The 22,049-nt window shown below is 43.4% G+C and overlaps 1 protein-coding gene across 2 annotated transcripts in view; it reads right to left on the bottom strand.

Moving 5' to 3' along the window:
• LOC126094487 (protein Fe65 homolog) overlaps positions 1-22,049 on the bottom strand; it is a 262,378-nt gene that overhangs the window by 126,339 nt on the left and 113,990 nt on the right. The window lies entirely within an intron of this gene.

Raw genomic sequence — 22,049 nt, 5'->3', positions numbered from 1 at the left:
CTTTCGCCCTTAACGGGTGCATCTACCTGCCTCTCGACACTGAATAGGCAGCAGCAACCTCAGACGTTCGCCATAAACAAATCGACTGGGTGAGTGAATTCCATACAACTGTCACAAACGGGCAAACAGAAGTTAGCACACCGGGCAAAAACTTTGTCTACTGCAGCAGACATTACGCTAATACCGTGGAACACTATCTATAGCTTTTATAATGACCACAATTCGGCGTGGACGAGAGTTCACCAGTTTCAGATATACGAGAAGTGTTCGACAAGTAATGCAACGAATTTTTTTTCTGAAACCAGGACGGTTTTGTTCAGGATTCCAATACACCACATTTTTCTTCATTCGCTTGGCTACAAAACCCTATTTTTTAACATAATCTCAGTTCAATGTGAGGGCCTTGCACCACCGTACTGTGTGGGCCTGTTTGCCCGCATGGTACCACTCAACTGGTCAACGTCAGTCGGGAGGACGACGGTTCAATCCCGCGTCCGGCCATCCTGATTTAGGTTTTCCGTGATTTCCCTAACTCGCTCCAGGCAAATGCCCGGATGGTTCCTTTGAAAGGGCACGGCCGACATCCTTCCCTAATCTGATGAGACCGATGACCTCGCTGTCTGGTCTCCTCCCCCAAACAACCCCCCCCCCCTCCCCTGCAAGGTGCGAGTTTCGGGCTGCAGGGTATATGAGCAACCCAGCGGGCACACACCTTTGAGTACCCCAACTGGTGCACGAGTGTGTCAGCACTACTAACAGGAACGTCCAATTGAGCAGCGAGGTATTTGATTATGATCCGTCGATCACCACCCATTAGAGTATCCGCACGTTCCAACATTGTAGGAGTCACAGCTGTGGGCGGCCGGACAGCACGCGGGAGATCTGAAGATTAGAAAGATCTTGTTGCGATGATGACAGACGCCGCCCTCAACGACTCATTGTGCTTTTGTCCACCGCCAGGTCTCCGTAGATATTCTGTGAGCGCCTATGAATATCTGCGAGCTCTGGATATCCTCCAAAAGAAACGCAATGATAGTTCTCTTCTTGGGACGCACATCTGTTACAGACGACATTTTGAAGGCTACATATAGCGTCGCCAGCTATCAAAACTTCATGAAACTGTAGCTACTAAAGCTGGAATATGCCACTATGTTCCACGACAAATTCCATATTTTTTTCAACCGAAATTCGCCGAGAAAAAAATTTGTTGCACTACTTAATTAACGTTCCTCGTACCACATCGATCACAAGCTATTTATTGCTGATTAGATCCCGTAGAGGTACCACAGTGCGGGTATGCTGAGTGCTGCGTTTTACCTTTTGTGACGATTAATGTGAATGTAGATAAGAGCAAACCACAGACCATATGCTACAGAGTCCTCTATCCTCGGCAGTTTGCTCAGCGGATGATCTAATGCAGCCACTCCAAATTCTTTGGGTGTCGCGAAGTAGGAGGATGCAAACAACGGTTCAAATGCCTCTGAGCACTATGGGACTTATGATCTGAGGTCATCAGTCCCCTAGAACTACTTAAGCCTAACAAACCTAAGGACACCAAACACATCCATACCCGAGGCAGGATTCGAACCTACGACCGTAGGAGTGGCATGGTTCCAGACTGAAGCGGCTAGAAGCGCTTGGCCACCGCGGCCGGCTGCATCTGAGGTCATCAGTTCCCTAGACTTAGAAATACGTAAACTTAACTAACCTAAGGACACCAAACACATCCATACCCGAGGTAGGATTCGAACCTGCGACCGTAGGGGTGGCATGGTTCCAGACTGAAGCGCCTACAAGCGCTCGGCCACCGCGGCCGGCTAGGAGGATTCAGGGTGTACCTCATGTATGGTATTGTCAACGAGTGATATAAACATTTATACGTCAGTCGTAATTTCTTCCTTCTGATCTAAGACTCATGTCTTCACTTAGCCTTGTCGGGCAGCTGCAGCTTGCTTCTTCTCCTTCCACAATGGACCGTTTTCCAAAAAGTGCTATTATATTATACTTTCAGTGTTGGATGTGGTTTACGTTGCCTGGCGTATCAACTAACACGCTCTCGAGCTGATAAGGGCCCACCGATGGGAACTGCGTAACCGTTTGTGTGCGCGCGCGCGCTCGTGTGTGTGTGTGTGTGTGTGTGTGTGTGTGTGTGTGAGAGAGAGAGAGAGAGAGAGAGAGAGAGAGAGAGAGAGAGAGAGCTGTTTTGTCTTCTCTACTCACCCTTCCAGCGTAAGTCAATTTTTCACCATCTTTTCCCCATTACTGTACCCCTTTTTTGTAGTAAGGGTTTTCCACACATTTGTTCCCCAGTTATCCCTTTTAGCTCGTCTCGCCCACTTAACTGCTTACTTCAGAGTTCAAATATTCTCTGATTTACGTTTCTCTGCTTTCCCATTACCAACGTTTTGCTTACATACACCTCTAAAATTGAAATGTACAATTCTGCGGCGAACCAAATTGCAACCATCATTTTCGAACAAACAGAACCTAGATTCGTCCGAAAACACTGATGCCATTGCTGTCCCTAGTGACGTCTTTTCATACACCATTGCCTTCGAGCACGTTTCTGCACATTCGTCAGAGGCAGACGGAGAAGTGGACGAAGCGCACGTAAGCCACGCCGTAATAAACGGCGGCGGACTGTCACCCCTGATAGCGTACAATGTGTTGCACTCTATCACTGTTGCACCAGAGCCGAGGAGGGCGCAGATCTGTGCTGCAATGCCATTCGAATGAGATGACGATCTTCCCGGGAGGGGTTGGGGGAGGGGGGGAGGTGTAGTGCGACCTAACCTATCTCGTCGCATTCGACGATCTTCAGTGAACCATTCAGCACACAACCGTGGCATTGCCGAAACACTTAGTCCCACACGAGCAGTAGTATCCCGTACGGATGTATCACTTTTTTTCAAGCCAACAATATGCCCTCTTTTAAACTCACTGATTTGACGGTACGGTTCGCATTTCTGTCTGCGAAGCATCCTGCACGTCTGCTCAAGTCACACTGATCCATTACCTACGGATTATAGGGACAAAGAGAGCTGCAGGCACATTTTACCGGCAGGTGGCGTTGTGCCGCAATATTGACGTTGACCGTGAACCCGCGTGGCGGCGTGGTACAAATGTTAATTACGAGGTGCATTCGAGTTCTAAGGCCTCCGATTTTTTTTCTCCGGACTGGAAAGAGATAGAAACATGCGCATTGTTTTAAAATGAGGCCGCGTTCATTGTCAATACGTCCCAGAGATGGCAGCACCGTACGGCAGATGGAATTTTACCGCCAGCGGCGAGAATGAGAACTGTTTTAAATACTTAAAATGGCGACGTTTTCCTTACTTGAACAGCGTGCAATCATTCGTTTTCTGAATTTGCGTGGTGTGAAACCAATTGAAATTCATCGACAGTTGAAGGAGACATGTGTTGAGGGAGTTATGGATGTGTCGAAGGTGCGCTCGTGGGTGCGACAGTTTAATGAAGCAGAACATCGTGTGACAACAAACCGAAACAACCTTGGGCTCGCACAAGCCGGTCTGACGACATGATCGAGAAAGTGGAGAGAATTGTTTTGGGGGATCGCCGAATGACTGTTGAACAGATCGTCTCCAGAGTTGGCATTTTGTGGGTTCTGTGCACAAAATCCTGCATGACGACCTGCAAATGCGAAAAGTGTCATCCAGGTGGGTGCCACGAATGCTGACGGACGACCACGTGGCTGCCCGTGTGGCATGTTGCCGAGCAATGTTGACGCGCAACGACAGCGTGAATGGGACTTTCTTTTCGTCGGTTGTGACAATGGATGAAACGTGGATGCCATTTTTCAATCCAGAAACAATGCGCCAGTCAGCTCAATGGAAGCACACACATTCACCGCCACCAAAAAAATTTCGGGTAACCGCCAGTGCTGAAAAAATGATGGTGTCCATGTTCTGGGACAGCGAGGGCGTAATCCTTACCCATTACGTTCCAAAGGGCACTACGGTAACAGGTGCATCCTACGAAAATGTTTTGAAGAACAAATTTCTTCCTGCACTGCAACAAAAGCGTCCGGGAAGGGCTGCGCGTGTGCTGTTTCACCGAGACAACGCACCCGCACATCGAGCTAACGTAACGCAACAGTTTCTTCGTGATAACAACTTTGAAGTGATTCCTCATGCTCCCTACTCACCTGACCTGGCTCCTAGTGACTTTTGGCTTTTTCCAACAATGAAAGACACTCTCCGTGGCCGCACATTCACCAGCCGTGCTGCTATTGCCTCAGCGATTTTCCAGTGGTCAAAACAGACTCCTAAAGAAGCCTTCGCCGCTGCCATGGAATCATGGTGTCAGCGTTGTGAAAAATTACGTCTGCAGGGCGATTACGTCGAGAAGTAACGCCAGTTTTATCGATTTCGGGTGAGTAGTTAATTAGAAAAAAAATCGGAGGCCTTAGAATTTGAATGCACCTCGTATTTCTGCAGAACGTACTAACGTGAATATGAACCTCCTATCTCTAGTCGTTCAAAGTGTTCTGTTTCTTCCGAACATAAGTATATTTCACTCTGGTATATTCTCCTGATGGAGTTGTATCAAGGTGTCAGACCCACAACCCTGCTTTCAATGACGAAAGTCTGTTGGCTGAAAGATGTAAGGTCTGCAATCAATGCACCGCATGGGATTTCAGTCCCTTTTGTAAAAACTGAAGTATGCAAAGTGGAACACTTCCTTGAACTTTTAAGATAAAATCAACAGGTTTGGTTTGAAAACATTTTCAGGGACTTCAGTGTGATAAACTGACTTATTCTGAAACGAATAAGTTTTGACCATAGGTTGTCACTTTTAAAAATATTGTCTATCTGTTGAACTGTAACAATAAAGTGAAAAACTGAAAAAAATCCCTAATAGCACAAACACTCGAAATGTTTATACAGTTTGAGCGACCAATCACGACAAAACGGGTTATTAACAACTAAAATAACCTGAAGTAATGACATATGAGGCGTGTCGAGCCTTTCAAGGTCCGAAGGAAGTTAAGGCGACTGGATATGGCGGCATCCCAACGAAAACAACGCTGGATAAAAACTAATACAAAAGGAATGTGCAAAAATATTTACACAATGTTTACGAAAGAATACAGCTAACAAAAGTGGAACAATGGTGTAGCCCCACAGGAAAGGAGACATAAAAGACAACAAAACTACACCCTTCGCCATGTATAAAATACCGAAAATGACTTCCACGACCCATACTGAAAGAGCCAATCATTTTAACCAAGCAAACGAATAAGCTGGGCTTACAAATGGGTATAGCACAATGGACTGTCTGGAGCTCGGCAACTTGATTACAGAACGGAGCAGTGAGTAGGAATTACAATTTCGTATTTTTGAGTACTCCATGCTCCAAAAGATACGGGATACAGTCTACATAGCAGAGCGTCGGGCTGCCTACTACTCAGGCGCAATATAGTTCGCGCTTGACTGCAGAGAAAAACGCACACAACAAGGACTATGTTATGCCCTAGCCTTTCGTCAAACCAATAATTCCCAACTGGATATTTATCAGCCAGATGTGAATATGAGCGAACACTGGATCTTGGACTCTAATAGCGTTTAAAGACTGAGCACTGCAAGTAAACATTGAACTACGTACATTGCCACACACGATCTTCATACTCTATAAATACTGTCTAAGTGGAAGCCAAATGAAGACGAGACAGATGCAAAAAAAATAAGTAAACTGTTTATTAGTTCAAAAGCAATCGCTACGACTGTTGATACATTTATCCCACTTTGAGATAATACGGTCAACGCCTTGATGGAAAAATGTTTGCAGTTGTCTGTGGAACACCTGTGCGCGCCAACCTCAGACGAAGAAGAGCACGTCTGAGTACAATCATGTTTCCGTAGGGAACCGCGAACATCTGTTCGTGAAGGCACTGACCCATCTTGTCTCACAGTCGGATAAAAGTATTAGCAGTTATGGCGATTACTTTTGAAATAATAAACGGTTTACTTACTTATTTTCCATCTGTCTCGTTTTCATTTGACTGCACCTTACAAAATCTCTATCAATAATTAATTAATTGTAAATCGTTGTCAGTGTGAGTTGCCATACATTTTTGCCATAGCTGTTGCCTAATCTGTTTGGCCCTGTGACAAATATGTATAGTATCTGTGTTCAAGACACACCATAAAAGCAACTACTGCGGTGGCAAGGAGTTCTCTTCCTGCCAAGTGCATTTCGTGATCACAAGATTGAGCAAACTTTTCACTCAGTATCAACATACTTTGTACTAGCAGCCCCTGGCTCTGAGCACTATGGGACTCAACTGCTGAGGTCATTAGTCCCCTAGAACTTAGAACTAGTTAAACCTAACTAACCTACGGACATCACAAACATCCATGCCCGAGGCAGGATTTGAACCTGCGACCGTAGCGGTCTTGCGGTTCTAGACTGCAGCACCTTTAACCGCACGGCCACTTCGGCCAGCTAGCAGCCCCTGGGAAACAAAGGCGCTGCTTTAGACTATTCGGTATACAGCTCACGTAAGACTTCATCAGTGTAGTGATAAACTCAAGGAAAGAGATTCCGTATCACTGAAACCATACCTAGCAGCCTTAGAGCATGTTTTCAAGTCCTTAAGTATGGAAAAGGAAGAAGGAATGCTTGTTAACTGAACAAATCTGAATTAGAATAACATTTTTGTTTATATTGTACTGTTTGCCGCTGGTCCAGATAAACTACAGTAACTGCTGGAAAAACTATTAAGTTGAGCAAGTTGAAAGTACACAGGGAAATCAATGGCTGTAAGAACAACGTATGATCAATGCGTACAAAAGGTAATTGATAATTAACTTCGAAGTCATAAACCAGAGGATGAATTTTCGTATTTAGGGCTGTGGCGGACAATAAATGAAATAAACGGGAGAGTCACGAAAATGTGGACTCCTTCTGGTAATATAAATATGGTTTTCAAATAAAAACTATCTGTTGTTTGTTGTTGTGGTCTTCAGTCCTGAGACTGGTTTGATGCACCTCTCCATGCTACTCTATCCTGTGCAAGCTTCTTCATCTCCCAGTACCTACTGCAACCTACATCCTTCTGAATCTGCTTAGTGTATTCATCTCTTGGTCTCCCTCTACGATTTTTACCCTCCACACTGCCCTCCAATGCTAAATTTGTGATCCCTTGATGCCTCAAAACATGTCCTACCAACCGATCCCTTCTTCTAGTCAAGTTGTGCCACAAACTTCTCTTCTCCCCAATCCTATTCAATACCTCCTCATTAGTTACGTGATCTACCCACCTTATCTTCAGCATTCTTCTGTAGCACCACATTTCGAAAGCTTCTATTCTCTTCTTGTCCATACTAGTTATCGTCCATGTTTCACTTCCATACATGGCTACACTCCATACAAATACTTTCAGAAACGACTTCCTGACACTTAAATCTATACTCGATGTTAACAAATTTCTCTTCTTCAGAAACGATTTCCTTGCCATTGCCAGTCTACATTTTATATCCTCTCTACTTCGACCATCATCAGTTATTTTGCTCCCCAAATAGCAAAACTCCTTTACTACTTTAAGTGTCTCATTTCCTAATCTAATTCCCTCAGCATCACCCGACTTAATTTGACTACATTCTATTATTCTTGTTTTACTTTTGTTGATGTTCATCTTATATCCTCCTTTCAAGACACTGTCCATTCCATTCAACTGTTCTTCCAAGTCCTTTGCTGTCTCTGACAGAATTACAATGTCATCGGCGAACCTCAAAGTTTTTACTTCTTCTCCATGAATTTTAATACCTACTCCGAATTTTTCTTTTGTTTCCTTTACTGCTTGCTCAATATACAGATTGAATAACATCGGGGATAGGCTACAACCCTGTCTCTATCTATGTGTCTATAAAGGAAAGTTTGCAGCCACTGAGCATCGCTCAACTAGTAATCGAGAGACAGGTAGACACACAAATGCATTGGTGAACAGACTGGAGTGGAAGACACGATTATGACAGAACGAAAACCGAAAGGAGGCGCACGGCCACTGACATACTTGGGAACCAATCCCATATGCTCGTACCTTAGTTAGGAGTCTGCAGTGGGCCACCGAGTCAAACGCTTTCCGGAAGTCAAGGAATATGGCATCCGTCTGATACCCTTCATCCATGGTTCGCAAGATATCATGTGCTCTTTCTGTATTTTTATTGATTGTTTTATCGTTTAACGGAGTTGGCAAACAATCACTGGGGTGCTGCACTGTGTGCTCCGTTCACAGTACGGTTTGAGAGCAAACAGAGAGTTAACGAAATATTGTACAAAGAAGAGCAGCTCAAAAACTTGCCCATCATGCAGCTGTTTTATGAGCCGCCTATATCCGCAGGTGGCTGTTTGGATACAACGACTCCACTCATTGTGGAGCCTAGAATGTGACTTTGTCTACCTTCCCGACCAAACAGAAGGCTGTCTGATGTGTGCGGCCCACTTGCGGGAGACAACGTGACCCACTGCCGGCTGGCAACGGGGCCTGGTATCCACTAACTCATGTGTCGCGACTGCGTGGCGCAGCGTCTGCTGAAGAGGCCAGCTGGCAAACCCGTGCCGCAGAGAGACGCCAGCTAATGGAAGGCGAGAGAAACGCCATACGGCACACTGCAGCTGCTGTCTCGCGTCTCTTCACGTTCGAGGGCTATTATCGATGTAAAGCAATAATAAACTTCTCCGTATACGGCCAGAGAAAACCCGTTTCGGTTAGTGTGCATATCGCGCGCAATCACTTAAGGCGAAGCTGTTTATGTTTGCATGGCAACGTGTAGCTGCCGCAGTTCTAGGCGACTACGGTTTTCAGTTAGCATTGCGGCGTCTTTTATTCGGAAGGCCTGCGTGTATATATCTCACTGCCATATATGCTTTCACCAATCAAATTTTGAATGATCTGAATAACCGAAAACCACCCATTCGGATTTTTTGTGATCTCTCAAAGGCTTTTGATTGTGTAAATCATGAAATTCTGCTAGACAAGCTCAAGTATTGTGGCATGAGTGGGACAGTGCACAAATGGTTTAATTCGTACCTAACTGGAAGAGTGCAGAAAGTTGAAATAAGTAGTTCTCATAATATGCAAAGATCAGCACATTCCTCAAACTGGGGAACTATCAAGAATGGGGTTCCACAAGGGTCAGTCTTGGGTCCTTTGTTGTTCTTAATATATATTAATGACTTGCCATTCTATATTCATGAAGAGGCAAAGTTAGTTCTCTTTGCTGATGATACAAGTATAGTAATCACACCTGACAAACAAGAATTAACTGATGAAATTGTCAATACTGTCTTTCAGAAAATTACTAAGTGGTTCCTTGTAAACGGACTCTCACTGAATTTTGATAAGACACAGTATATACAGTTCCGTACAGTGAATGGTATGATGCCATTAATAAATATAGACCTTAATCAGAAGCATATAGCTAAGGTAGAATATTCCAAATTTTTAGGTGTGGCCATTGATGAGAGATTAAATTGGAAGAAACACATTGATGATCTGCTGAAACGTTTGAGTCAGCTACTTATGCAATAAGGGTCATTGCAAATTTTGGTGATAAACATCTTAGTAAATTAGCTTACTACGCCTATTTTCACTCGTTGCTCTCATATGGCATCATATTTTGGGGTAATTCATCACTGAGGAATAAAGTATTTATTGCACAAAAGCGTGTAATCAGAATAATAGCTGGAGTCCACCCAAGATCATCCTGCAGACATTTATTTAAGGATCTAGGGATATTCACAGTAGCTTCTCAGTATATATACTCTCTTATGAAATTTGTTATTAACAACCAAACCCAATTCAAAAGTAATAGCAGTGTGCATAACTACAATACTAGGAGAAAGGATGATCTTCACTATTCAAGATTAAATCTAACTTTGGCACAGAAAGGGGTGAATTATACTGGTACTAAAGTCTTTGGTCACTTACCAAATAGTATCAAAAGTCTGACAGATAACCAACAAGTATTTACGAAGAAATTAAAAGAATTTCTGAATGACAACTCCTTCTACTCCATAGAGGAATTTTTAGATATAAATTAAAAAAAATAATAAAAAAATAAAAAAAATAATAAAAAAATAAAAAACACAAAAAATGAAAAATTTGTTATATTAACTTAAGTATGTTGTTAAATTAACTTAATTATGTCATGTATTGGAAAATTTGACACGTTCCACATCATTACGAAATATCGTATTCATGATCCATGGAACTTGTATTAATCTAATCTAATCTAATCTAATCACTCATCATACTGGTGAGTTTTTTTCGGCGTTAAAAATGGAGTCTTGTAGCGAACGGAAGACGAGATTCCGAAGAGGAGGTAGGCTGAGGACTCAAGCAGGATAATTTATAGGCATATAAGGCGTTTTCCTTGAAACGTTAATGGGGCTGTAAGTAGGCTGCTTAGGTTTTTATGTTGGTAACGTCACCTAGCGCTCTGTATGAAAATCACTAGATGTGCTGTGTGCAGTCTGTGGCTGGTGGGCATTGTTGAAATAGTCGCTATTGTAGTGTTGGGTAGTTGGGTGTTAACAGCGCGTAGCGTTGCGCAGTTGGAGGTGAGCCGCCAGCAGTGGTGGATGTGGGGAGAGAGATGGCGGAGTTTTGAGAGCAGATGATCTGGAAGTGTGTCCATCAGAGACAATATCTTTGTAAGACTGGATGTCATGAACTGATATATATATTATGACTTTTGAACACTATTAAGGTAAATACATTGTTTGTTCTCTATCAAAATCTTTCATTTGCTAACTGTGCCTATCAATAGTTAGTGCCTTCAATAGTTGGAATCTTTTATTCAGCTGGCAGTATTGGCGTATGCTGTATTGCAGTAGTTTGAGTAAAGAAGATTTTTGTGAGGTAAGTGACTCATGAAAGGTATAGGTTATTGTTAGTCAGGGCCATACTTTTGCAGGGATTTTTGAAAGTCAGATTGCGTTGCGCTAAAAATATTGTGTGTCAGTTTAGTGTTGATCACAATAAGTAAAGGGAGAAATGTCTGAGTACGTTCAGTTTTGCTCAGCTGTTTGAAAATCAAATGACGTAAGGGGTTTATCAGCACAGTAATTCAATAATTTTTCTAAGGGGACGTTTCAGGGTAATGGCTGAGTTTTCAGAGTATTGAGTAAAGTAATCTACAGAGTGGTAGAAGCGTTGAATTTATCTACAGTGAAAGCGTACAGAGTGATAAATGCGTAGGGGATCGCAAATTTGGCTTGAAGTTTTGTTCTTGCGATGCCCGGAAGTGATAGTGCCGCGTAACAGATCTTGACATCTTTGTAGATTCTGCAGTTAGGCAGCGTTTACTGCATGAGTAATAAATGAGGAAAATATTTCCAACATAGTGTCATACATAAGGCTACCAACAAAAATTATTTTTTTTCTATGTTCTTTTGTCGAGAAATGGCAATGCAAATTTGATACAATTGAGAAAAGTCAAGAGAGTTTTCGTGTGTTGCCGTGTGGCTGCGTAAGTCAGGAGGTAAAGCGGCAAGACTGCACAACTTGCGAACGTTGTAGTAATCAATGTGGAATGCTCTTTCCGCTTACAACTCAAACTTGAGGAGACTGTACTGTCTATCACCATCGGCAACGTGTAGTCCACAATTATTGTTCGACTGCTCGCACTCTGCGATGAGATTGATACTTTCTCGTGGCTTCCCCTCTCTGGCTAAAAACCAAGAGAACTTCGTGTCCAGATATTGATGTTATTCAGAGTCTCGTTAAATGGTTAATTTTTTTAAATGTTTTCTTTTATTCCAGTCTTTGATCACAATATCAATTCTTTTGACAATGACCGGTTTCAGTCAGTAATGACCATCCTCAGGTCTTTTCTACACCATGTCCTAAAGTGATAAGGCCGTAGAAAGGATCTGAGGATGGTCACTGCTGATTGAAACCGGTCATCGTCAAAAGAATTGATACTGTGATCAAAGACTGGAATAAAAATCATTTGACAGTATTGGATCACTGTACATATACGTGACTATGACGCAGCTGGTTAACTTTTTAAGATTTATTTTGCAAATAATAGCTCCAGCAGAAAAGACAATAACAATGACTCTCGACTTGTGCACAGCAGCACGAGATCCTCAAAATATTATTCTTCATCTACTAGTCACACTGCATATATGTGCTACAGTAGAAGAGTACTTGAGGCACTTGCAACTTGACTGTTTCACCATCAGAAAGCGATTTGTTTGCTGCGCTGACGACATGGACTACCAATGTTTTAAGGAAAATTAGCTTCAGGTGTTAAAAGATCCCAAATAAAAATGTATTAATGGGGTGCGCAGTGAATGCGGCGCTGAGACGTCGTGTTCTTCGTGCGATGCTATTGGTGAATCTGGAGAATATAATACGAATGCCGGCCGGGGTGGCCCAGCGGTTCTAGACGCTACAGTCTGGAACCGCTCGACCGCTACGTCGCAGGTTCGAATCCTGCCTCGGGCATGGATGTGTGTGATGTCCTTAGGTTAGTTAGGCTCAAGTAGTTCTAAGTTCGGGGGGACTGATGACCTCAGAAGTTCCATAGTGCTCAGAGCCATTTTTTATAATACGAATGGATGAAACAGGTTCATTGCGTCATATGCGATCCGTCGCTTGGAAGAAGATATGTGTCAAGGAACAATAATTATGCCAACAGGGAAGGGTGGCCGACTACTTATGATCAATACGCAGTTCTGTAGCCGGTGCTACATAGATTTAATAGCATTACGAAAGACAAAATACCTTTTACAATACGTATATCTCTAGCGTATAGTGTCTTGAATGAGTGGTTTTATATTACATGCCAAAGGCACTCGCTGATAGCACTGACGCAATTATTCTGTTATATTACCATGGTAATCCGAGTATATATATATATATATATATATATATATATATATATATATATATATATATATATATATATATATATATATTGATGTTGAGCAGTTGGCACGGGCGATGTGAGGTTGCTATCCAATGTTAATTAAGGTAGTGTTTTTGTAATGGATAATGCGCTGTACTATTCCGTACAGCTAACAAATGACAGAAACTGGAGTTTTTATGTGATTCATTATCACAGAACCATGGCCGCATTATTACACGTCTTCCACCGTACTAAAGCCACATTAGTGCTACTGAAACTTTTCTGGGGTTAAATTAAGGCCTCTGTCGCGGAAGCGTATATTCTGGTAGACGCAGAGACAAAGCGGAATGAGGCTGTCACCCTAACACACCCAGAAAAACAGACGAACACCATGAAATTAGAGCAGAAAACTTTACGGAAAAGAGGCACAAGAGAAGAAACAATCCTAAATGTAGTAGTTTTTACACCGATGAGGTCAAACACATGCTTAACAACATGTTGGTGTACATCTGGAGCTCAGATCAGCACCGTATTTGCGTGGTATGGATTTGAAGCGTATGAGGTTGGTTTCCAGCCCTATGTGGCACCAGATGTCAGGCCAAGCAAATCCCGTAAATTACGCGCCGGCGGTTATCGGGCACGAAGCTATCGCCCGGTAGCGTCTCAGATGTGTTCTTTCGGATTCAGATCACACAGATTTAGTGGCCAAGACAACAACGTGCACTGACGGACATGCTCCTCAAACTATTGGAGAATCACTCAGTCGGTGTCTCGTTCTAAGATCATTAGTGTTACATGCTCCAGAGGCTGAAAAACGACTCTGCCCAAAACAAGCGCGTTACGTCAGGGCGCACAGCAATCGACTGACTAAGCTGTGTGTGACTCACATGGCTTGTAATACCCTAGCGAGCGTCCTTTCACAGCAGTAACGGCAGCACGATTTATTATTTTCAAATGTCGCCTGTTGGCTCGTAACTTTTAATATCACAGTCTAACGTGAATAGCATCTTTCAGTAGCGCTACATTCCATTAGCATTACCAGCAGTTTTGCAGCACAGTTTTACATTTATTTCCCTTCCCTACACAATTAATGGCCTTTATAGAGCTTGCACGACTTCTCAACTTGTACTGTCTAGCACGTAGAAACAGTAGTCGCCTTGTTCGGCCAACATACAGGCCCAATTATCTATACAGATTCAGACTATCGTACATTTTCGCTTCGACTACACGTACGAGTAGGGAAATTAGTAGTGTAATATTTGTTTTTTCGAGACTATTATTTTCACCGAGTAGCTTTATTTACTACTGAAATACAGTTTTTGAAATTACTGCTAGCCTTTAAACTAAACACAGATGCAAAGTACAATAAATTTTATATCATTCACAAGAGAAATTCAATATTGGACATTTGTCAAATTAAAAAATGTATACATTTTGGCTGTCAGTGCAGTAGACCAGTACTTGGCTTCAAAATAACAACATTTTTGAACTGTTCATTCAAGTACATTTTTGCACAAAATGTATTTCACAATAACAATTTCTTCTCTGTGTATGTTGCAAAGTGGTTTCTTGCACATTTTCCAACGGAATCTTGTTTTCCCATCGTCGTGCCTCTTGCAATCTTGACATCGGTAATTTGGAACACTGGAACTGGATCACTGCTGTCGGAATTTCAATACCACATACTTTCAGTGCATCGTGTACACATCTTTATGAAGACCATTGGTATTTCTAGCTCTTTCATCCATGTTGCTTTTCCTGAGTTCGATCACGAACAGTTTCCGCTGGCTCCGATTGTTCTACTGCCGCTCAGAAAATATTTATGTGTGCGAAATACATGAATTCAGTGTCGCAGTACCTCCCCGAAATTTTTAGTGGTCACCGCCTGGTTCCTCCAACAAAGCTGTATTAAGTTAACGTTTTTCGCCATTATCGACGGCACCTTAGATCTACTTCTAGTGGCGTATGATTTCACGGCTGCACTCACTTTTTTCGCCACTCACTTGTTTCTCATGACGCTGAGTAGAGCGCAAGATCACCGACTTGCCCCTTTTTGGAACATAGGAAACTAGTCAAGTGAATTGTGAAACCAAATACGAGTATTGAACTTTTTTCCTTCCCGTTGGGCAAAAATTCCTTACGAATTTATTTCTTATTGGAACTCTACAATGGAAAAATTGAATAAGGAATATGAATGATAGAAATATTTCGTAAAATCTTTATTTTTCACAAATCAGAAAATAAGACATTTCATGCCCAGCGCGGTAGTCTCACAAGCCTAGCAATATATCCCATCAATAACTATAAAAACAAAACGTAAAATGTGTCAGTCACGAATGTGAATACAATTTCAATCATTTTAGGACAAAATAAGGGAACCACAAGTATGTAGCTCTCCAGATAAATGTATAATACGAAAAAAATCATCTTAGGGTAGTCAGAATGTCCCGTTCGGTAAAGTGAGGGTTAATATTATACTCCTTTATAGTTTATCACTGTCTATTATCATCCTCACTTTTGAAGTGGGCTATCGGTATGGTGCCGATTGTTACACATTTCCATCTAAGTCATAGAAAGAATACTAAAAACACGCCATTTGTAACCACGCATTTCAAGTCTGATATGAACCGAGTGCACCCAGTCCTGCGACACTATCGACATGTTCATTACGGTACTCAAGCTGTTATCGAAATACTTTCTGCGCTGTGCTTCACTTGTACGCGCTATAGTCTGTTTTTTAAGTTCCACAGTAAGAAACTTCCCATTAAAACTTCATAGGCTTGGTTCTTCCATATGAAAATGAACCCTGTTCAGTTGTCATCTACACTCCTGGAAATTGAAATAAGAACACCGTGAATTCATTGTCCCAGGAAGGGGAAACTTTATTGACACATTCCTGGGGTCAGATACATCACATGATCACACTGACAGAACCACAGGCACATAGACACAGGCAACAGAGCATGCACAATGTCGGCACTAGTACAGTGTATATCCATCTTTCGCAGCAATGCAGGCTGCTATTCTCCCATGGAGACGATCGTAGAGATGCTGGATGTAGTCCTGTGGAACGGCTTGCCATGCCATTTCCACCTGGCGCCTCAGTTGGACCAGCGTTAGTGCTGGACGTGCAGACCGCGTGAGACGACGCTTCATCCAGTCCCAAACATGCTCAATGGGGGACAGATCCGGAGATCTTGCTGGCCAGGGTAGTTGACTTACACCTTCTAGAGCACGTTGGGTGGCACGGGATACATGCGGACGTGCATTGTCCTGTTGGAACAGCAAGTTCCCTTGCCGGTCTAGGAATGGTAGAACGATGGGTTCGATGACGGTTTGGATGTACCGTGCACTATTCAGTGTCCCCTCGACGATCACCAGTGGTGTACGGCCAGTGTAGGAGATCGCTCCCCACACCATGATGCCGGGTGTTGGCCCTGTGTGCCTCAGTCGTATGCAGTCCTGATTGTGGCGCTCACCTGCACGGCGCCAAACACGCATACGACCATCATTGGCACCAAGGCAGAAGCGACTCTCATCGCTGAAGACGACACGTCTCCATTCGTCCCTCCATTCACGCCTGTCGCGACACCACTGGAGGCGGGCTGCACGATGTTGGGGCGTGAGCGGAAGACGGCCTAACGGTGTGCGGGACCGTAGCCCAGCTTCATGGAGACGGTTGCGAATGGTCCTCGCCGATACCCCAGGAGCAACAGTGTCCCTAATTTGCTGGGAAGTGGCGGTGCGGTCCCCTACGGCACTGCGTAGGATCCTACGGTCTTGGCGTGCATCCGTGCGTCGCTGCGGTCCGGTCCCAGGTCGACGGGCACGTGCGCCTTCCACCGACCACTGGCGACAACATCGATGTACTGTGGAGACCTCACGCCACACGTGTTGAGCAATTCGGCGGTACGTCCACCCGGCCTCCCGCATGCCCACTATACGCCCTCGCTCAAAGTCCGTCAACTGCACATACGGTTCACGTCAACGCTGTCGCGGCATGCTACCAGTGTTAAAGACTGCGATGAAGCTCCGTATGCCACGGCAAACTGGCTGACACTGACGGCGGCGGTGCACAAATGCTGCGCAGCTAGCGCCATTCGACGGCCAACACCGCGGTTCCTGGTGTGTCCGCTGTGCCGTGCGTGTGATCATTGCTTGTACAGCCCTCTCGCAGTGTCCGGAGCAAGTATGGTGGGTCTGACACACCGGTGTCAATGTGTTCTTTTTTCCATTTCCAGGAGTGTATTTTAACAAGAAGCCTGATTCCAGAATGAAATGTTCACCCTGCAGCGGAATGTGCGCTGGTATGAAACTTTCTGGCAGATAAAAACTGTGTGCCGGATCGAGACTCGAACTCGGGACCTTTGCCTGTCGCGGGCAAGTGCTCTACCATTTGAGCTACCCAAGCACGACTCACGACTCGTCCTCAGGGCCAAGGTAGGAGACAAGGTACTGACGGAATTGATGCTGATGTTATGTTCCTTTTGTGCGGCATCGTAATTGATGATGTGAAGAGAGGCAAAAGAGCTTACTAGGCTTTAGGAGTTAAATACTAGAATCTGAATTGAACAGAGAACATTTGAAAGACTTAAACGACAGGTATGCATTACTGTCTTCAATTTAACACTCGATGCCACTGGCGAATCGTAAAGTGTTACGTGTTATCAGTACCGATGTATGTAGCAGAAGCCTGAACACAAAAACTCGTCCATTAACAGGCTAAACGCTTATGAAATTTGGATGTACCGCTTTATGTCAAATACCTCATGGACAGACTACGAGACCAAGGAGGACGTACGTCAGCGGGCTGGTAAAAATTTTGAAGTCTTAATTAGCATCAAACACAGAGAAACAGCGTATTTTAGACACATTTTTCAAAATTAAAACTACAGCTTCATGCAACCTATTACTGAAAGAAAGATAGAATGGAAACTTGGGCATGAGCGGAGAAGAGTTTCGTGGTAACCTTCGCGAGTGGTTCAAGATCTTGGTCATTGGCACTTTGGCAGTACAACCAACGAGAGACAAGAACATTCGTTGACGGTCGCCACGCTTCTGTAAGAAGCCGGCAATCAAAAGAGGAAGAGGTGGAGGAGCTGGAGGAAGCCTGAGAGAGAACTGCAATGTGTCTGCGAACACTTCATTGCTGTCATCTCAGTGGTTGGCGAGGTATGTTGCTAAGATCATGGAGGCAAGAACAGTGGTCGATCGCAAGGTGTCGTGCGTTTTCGCTCTTCAGTTTCTCTCCAGCCATGACAGCTGAGTCGTATATTACAGTGCGCGCTAACTGATAAAACGGCTGTTCTTCGCCATTTTGTTACGGAAAGTGTTGTCTGGCGGCTTGTTCATTATGTGGTTCTCTGGATCGTAAGTGGTCACTCAATTTTTATGAAACTTCTGAGGTTTCACTGGACACTGCCTTTTTATTTCGAGATATTCGGTTGTCAGTTACTAAAAACAAGTAACGAAGTTGACGGTCATGTCATTAAAGGCAGAGCACCAGCTAAGAATGGCCAACGACGATGTTGAAATCGACCATGGCATTCAGCCGAAGCTATTTTGCGAAACGACGGAAAGCCTAAAGTTGAATGATAGCACTGATGTTTGGACCACGATCCTTCCGAATGCGAAGCCAATGCTTTGCCCACTGTACTACGACAGTTTAATTGTTTACCGGACATTCTGCAAGCACAAGTGGCTGGCAATACCGTAGATTCAACACCAGTGAGTGGTGGAAGTCTGAGAAATAGGTGAGACAAAGACCCTGGTGTCTGTTCTTTCTGACATATTCGAAAGAACATACCCCATGCATTCATATAACTGATTCGCCGCGATTGGCAATGAATCCACCACCACTTGTGGGAATTTAAAATCAGCGAGCATGGACGACATGGACGGGGACTGTGGATAGGGAGTGTGCGTCATCTGTGGATCATGCCGAGATTATCCGCGCTTTCGTGATAAACGCTGTGTCCGATTGGAGAAGTGGTTAAACAGCTGCCCAGTAAGGATAGTAAGGAGGAGATTCTGGCTTCAACTCCCGGTCCGGCACACAATTTCACTCGTCGCTGTTGATTCCGAATAAAGTCGCGATATAGCTGACATCAATAGACCTTCGCTTACCTTTCCTTCCAATGCCCCCCCCCCCCCTACACGTTCAATGTACTAATAACTGTCGTACAACAGACTCTATAAAAAGGCTGTACAGGCACAGAAATTACATATCTCATCAAATCTAAGAAGAAAATCTGTTGATACCTGGAAGACAAAAAAGAAAACCTTGCTTTCAAGGTCTTTGTACAGGATACCTATATTTGAGGCCTTGAGATCAGAAACGGGATTTGTCATCATTTTTGGAGTATATGAGTTATTTCTGTAGTTGGTATTTTCACGCGATTCCGCATCTGTTGGTTCTGAAATGCGACTAGTTCAGTGATTTTTCCCTGTCAAAATCAGTGTTGAAATTACGTTTCGCGCAGAAAGGACTGGTCACAGAGACAAGTCCCTATATTGCACGAAAGAACGTGAGGTGTGAGGGCAGCACTGTAGCGGTTTGCAGTAATCAGCTGTGAGATTTCCAAATGACTTCCGTGACGCAACCGTCAGACGAGTCCGAAGACGATTTATATGAATTTAGAAGGAAGAAAAGACGCCCCGAATTGTGGAAGAGGAATGTGATTAAACAAAAGAAGGTCAGGGGTTTGGAGCATGCCAACTGGAAAGGAAAAATTGTTCCTAGGAGGGGAACAGGTGCATATTGCAGGTAAATTGTCATAAAATGTTCATTGTTCGAATTCTCTGTACAAAATGTAATATTCTGTAGTAGAGGCAAATTGTGTAGAAACATTGTACTAAAATGTGAACATAAATTCCTTTCATGGACGCTAAGTTAAATTTATGTTTTAGTTGTAATACAGGAAATCGGTAAAAATATGTTATTCGCCGAGAATATACGTTAATAATACGCTAATATATGTTTATAGATGCCGGCGTAAATGTTTTGAGAAGTTCTCGCTGGCTGAGAAGGAACTATTGTTGACAGAATTCAACAATATGTCCAACAAAGATGGACAGGATGGGTACTTAGTGCTCACATTCTTCCCTTCTTTCCAAAAGCAAGGAGACCACGCCCAAATTCCATTACCATTCGTGGAAGGACAGCAGATTATTATTAGAAAGTAACTGGCATTACAACTGTAATATTATTTTATTGACGATTTCGTTCCCGAATTATGTACATCTTTGATCCACGTTTTGTAAAATCTTTAAGGCAAATAGTTAAGGGATATATTTAATAGGGTTACAGTATTACGATTATGTAGATTTTTGTTTTATGATACTAATTCACTTGTATCTGCAGGTTAAAGTTGGCTTCAAGGAAACTATGGTACGCAAGAAAGCTTGCATACCATAGCTTATTGTTGCATATCAAAACACGGAGTGGAGAGACTGTGCCGCTTAAGTCAATATTTCAGTACAGACTGTTGTTTAAATCAAAAAGTCATTTTATATTACCATTTTCTATTAGTTGCCTTCATCCTATGATTACAGATTGTTGGTACAACATTTGCATTCTACCTCACGAGTCTATGGGACTGACTATAAGGTTTGGGAATAACGCTATTCAGAATTATACAGTTTCTCCAATATATCTCAGAACATCAGTTGAGTGACATATCCCCTTTTTTATCTCGACGCCCCATTTATGTAAGTAAAATGACGGGTATATCATCACCGGAGTTTCAAAAGTTATAAATATGGGTGTGTAATTCTTTTCGGTTTCATTATAGCATTCTGGTTAGTATGTCGATTAATCTCAAACTTATGTGTAATTCAGCGTGTGTCAAGTAATTGGAATTATGGAGTCTTTTTGCTACTTAATATCTGCATACAAAGATATTAAACGCTATTGCCGACTGTGAACTCTGATGATTGTTGCATGTGCAGTACTATTGAAAATGAAAGACTGCATGTTGGAAGTTATGAGACACAAAATACTGAGTAATAACAACTATACCGGTATGTCAAAAGCAGTGAAATCTGCATTTGCGGTTTCCCCTCTTGCAGGAAAAGCAACTTACGCGTTTCGTGGCCGTAGGAAGAAGAAAATTCAGCTCCTGTTTATAAATGTTTCTATCGTACCTAGAATTCGTCAACTGCTCTTCAGTTTTCAAGCTGAATGAATGATATGAAACTTCCTGGCAGATTAAAACTGTGCGCCGGACCAAGACTAGAACTCGGGACTTTTGCCTTTCGCGGGCAAGTGCTCTACCAATTTTTTTTTTTTTTAAATCTCGTTTTGTCCGTATTTGTTCGTTGTATCTGCTCGGGGCGGACGTCTCGAGACACCCGTTTCAGTTTTTTTTTTTTTTTTAAATTCATTTTGTTCGATATTGTTCGTTGGCTTTGGTCTGGGCGAACGTCACAATACATCCGTTCAAGTTCATCGTTGATTCTTTGACTCAGTTTTTTTTGTTACAGAGAGCTCGCAGCCCTCTGACCGAACACGCTGAGCTGCCGTGCCGGCTGCATTTTAAACTTTCTAGCAGATTAAAACTGTGTCGAACTCGGGACCTTTGCCTTTCCAGGGAAAGTGCTCTACCATCTGAGCAACCCAAGCACGATTTTTCTCATTTTGTCCGTTTTCGTTCTTTTGTATCTGCTCGGGCCGGACGTGGCAAGACACCCGTTTCAGTTCGTCGTTGACCCATTAACTCAGTTTTTTTATTACAGAGGGCAGCTAACCCTCTGACCGAACACGCTGAGTTACCGTGCCGGCGGGCAAGTGCTCTACCAACTGAGTTACCCCAGCACGACTGACGCCCCGTCCTCACAGCTTTAATTCCGCCAGTACCTCGTCTCCTACATTCCAAGCTTCACAGATGCTCTCCTGCGAACCTTGCAGAACTAGCACTACTGGAAGAAAGGATATTGCGGAGACATGGCTTAGCCACAGCCTGGGGGTTGTTACTAGAATGAATGATGGTTTAAGCGGAATAGTGTGACACCAGAACGTGAGGAAACATCTCCCGTTCTCGGCAGTGGTATCACACGGAAATGCCCGATCGCTGCCGAACGTACTGGTCCTACCTTGCGTGTAGAAATCTTAGATGCGAGGACCCTGCAGTAGTCGTCGCGTCGCACGCGTGGAGGCAGACAACATAA

Source organism: Schistocerca cancellata, chromosome 8 (genome assembly GCF_023864275.1).
Source record: "Schistocerca cancellata isolate TAMUIC-IGC-003103 chromosome 8, iqSchCanc2.1, whole genome shotgun sequence".
Lineage (NCBI taxonomy): Eukaryota > Metazoa > Arthropoda > Insecta > Orthoptera > Acrididae > Schistocerca > Schistocerca cancellata.
The sequence above is the reverse complement of the archived record's forward strand: the minus strand, read 5'-3'. Positions and strand labels throughout refer to the sequence as shown.